The sequence below is a fragment of the Mesoplodon mirus genome (assembly GCF_964341445.2).
Source record: "Mesoplodon mirus genome assembly, chromosome: 6".
Classification (NCBI taxonomy): domain Eukaryota; kingdom Metazoa; phylum Chordata; class Mammalia; order Artiodactyla; family Ziphiidae; genus Mesoplodon; species Mesoplodon mirus.
Genome location: NC_138982.1, coordinates 59809296 through 59812542, shown reverse-complemented (window position 1 = coordinate 59812542; position 3247 = coordinate 59809296).

The window sequence follows — 3247 nt, the reverse complement described above, 5'->3', positions numbered from 1 at the left end:
AACCCTCATGGAGCAAGAGCAGTCTTAATCAGTTTTCTGAAAAGTCTGGCATATTCTGAAAGGTGTGCGGGGGTTTCCCAGGACCAGATGGCGGCTCAGAGGGAGAGAAAGCCCACTCTCCTGAGCTCTCTGGGAGGAGGCCTTGCCCAGGCTTCCCGAAGTGACCACATCACAAAGTGGCTGGAGGCGTATCCTTGGAAGCAAATACTAAATGAAGGATAGAATTTGCAAACATCAAATTTGTATATATAAGGAGGTCTATTTCTTTTTTTCCCTTCCAGTTTTATTGAGATACTATTGGCATAACAGCACGGCATAAGTTTCAGGTGTACCACATAATGATATGACTTAAATACATCATGAAACAGCTATCACAATACGTTTAGTGCATATCCATCATCTCATAGATGCAAAATGAAAGAAAGATTTTCCTTGTGATGAGAACTCTTAGGATATACTCACTTAACAGCTTTCATATATAACGTACAGCAGTGTTCATTCTATTTATCATGTGGTACATTGCATCCCTAGTACTTACTTATCTTACAGCTGGAAGTTTGTACCCTTTGACGACCTTCATTAAAGAGGTCTATTTCTGATTTTCAAAAAAAAAAAAGAAAGCTATATTTGGATGTTTCCAGGAGGATATCTGTGCAGAAGCCAGAAGAGCTGACACTGAAAAAGAGCTCCTAACCTGTCTTCACTGGCTTCCCATCCCCCAGCCCAGAGAGAGACAGAGGCAACCCAGTGGAGCCAGAGGAGGAAGAAGAGAAAGTGAAGTACAAAATGGAGAAATAGAGGAGCTGAGCACAAGGCCCCACCTTTTCTCATTGCAGGCTTTCAGCCTGAAGGAAGCTGGAGAAAGGAACGGGCAGAAGCTCTAACTTTAAAGTTCAGAGTTCGACTGTTACTCAGCATTTTCCTTCTGATATGAAACCATGTTATGACTAAAAACAACTGGAGGACTCCTTATGACCTGAGAGGGAGAGGAAAGGGCATAGTGACCACCTCCTATTTCACCCAAGACGTGGGGAAGAGTTACCTCCTCAAAGCAGTACTGAACTGGCAAGATCGAGGGGAGATGACGGCAGCCTTCTGCTCGAGCCCCGTGGAATCCCACTCTTTCAACTTCACATTTAACAGAAAGACTGTGAAAGGATCCGCAGGGAGCTGATAAGCGTTTGCTCAAGGAGGGCATTGGGTGACAGCGGTGTGAGGGAGACTTCTTACTATATACCCTCTGGTACATTTTAAATTTTTAACTATGAGAACATATTTTCTGTTTTTAAAATTTATATTTAAAATAAACAAACTGGGACTTCCCTGGTGGTCCAGTGGTTAAGACTGAGCTTCCACTGCAGGGGGCACGGGTTCAATCCCTGGTCAGGGAACTAAGATCCCCCATGCCATGGGGCGTGGCTGAAAAATAGAAAAAATAAAATATAAAGTGTGGTAGGCAGCTTCTAAGATGGACGCCAATTACTCCTGCTTCCTGATGTTCATACCCTGTGTGATTCCCCTCCCCTTTGGGGTGGGCTGAAGTTACGACTCCTTTCTAAGGGATAGAAGATGGAAGACATGATGGGGTGTCACTTCTGTGGCTTCTGTCTCAGGTCCTCTCTCTCATTCTCTTTGGATTGCTCGCTCTGGAGGAAGCCAGCTTTTCTGTCTCCAGGCGGACCTTTGGAGAGGACGGTGTGACTGAACTTGGCAATAGATCTTCTGAGACCTGCCAATAGTCACGTGACTCTTCCCCAAGTCAAGCCTTGAGATGACTATCCAGCTCCTGCCCACAGCTTGATGGCAGCCTTGTGGCTGACCCTGAGCCAGAGGCCCCCAGCTAAGCCGCGCCTGGATTCCAGACCTACAGAAACTGTGGGATAATAAGTATGTGTTGTTTCCAGCCACTAATGGAATAATTTGTTTTGTAGCAATAGATTCCTAAAACAAACAAATTGCATTGATAAACATAGATAGCGTGCTTCCCATGTTCACTTTTTGATTTGGAAGATGGGCTTTTGAAGTCATTTCCCCAACAAGCCATGTTAATTTAGTTGATCTTTGCTTTCTTTCACTTTTAATGTGAAAACAACAGGGTTTTTTCCTGACATAAAATTATATTATACTATCAAACATGCTTGTGGACCAAAGAGGGAGTATTGGTAACTTTGAGGGGAGAGAGAGAGGCCAAGAGAAATAATCCTTTCAAATTTCAAAATTTTAAGAACTATTTTGTCACATGACCTTTCACCTGCTGTAATTCCCAGCATATAAAAGTTTCACAAGGTGCCAAACGTGAGTTAACAGGTGTTATGGTACGGGATAAAAAGAAAGCTTAATTAATACTTTTAGTGGCAAAGGGATCATGGGATTCAATCCATATGATGGCTTTTGAATTTCTTTTCCCTGCTAAATGAGTCAGTTGAGTTGGTAACTGATTCACTTGAACAGATGTGTCTCAATGTTGCTCTAAGGAAAATGTTCTTATGTCATCCTGGCATGTACTATCACCAAAAAAAAGCACTGTGCTTAATTTTAGAACCATGCATAAAAAGAGAACCACGTAAAGGAGGCTCTCCCCAGCTCTCAGCACTATACTTTGGAAGAAAAGGAGACTGAAGTTGCTTGTCCACACTAAGATTATTCTTTCCAGATTCATGACTCTAGGGTACCTTTTAACAAAAGACCCACTTTAGTAATCAAAATTATTTTGAAGGGTGAAAATTTTTCTGATATTATCATATAGAAATAGTTTTTAACTCTGCAAATTCAACTTTAGTCTTGATTGTACTGTGTACTCTGGGAGAATAAAATAAAGAACAGCAAAAACAACAAAATTCTCTCTCATGTTTGAAAAACAATCACAATAAAAATGTGTTTGCTAAATAGGCTCTTCTGACTTATGAAACATTCTGTTTAGACAAGGGGAATAAACATCCATACAGTGGAGTACTATGCAACTGTTGCTCTATGGAAGTATTAAACAGCTATTAAAAAGCAATAATAGAATTCAAATATCACCACTTTGCACCCCTAAAAACTAAAGAACCTAAACAGTGATCATAAATGACTATTAACACCACAAAAAGAGAAACAACCAGACATTATATGCCTCCTCATGGAAGCTTATGAAACTGTTAGGAATATAGCAAAATCCAAACTGTGGGAAACTGTATAGTAGAAATGACCTGATTTTCTTCAACAAATAAATTGCAAGGAAAAACAGAGAAAGGGAAAAGGGAAACCA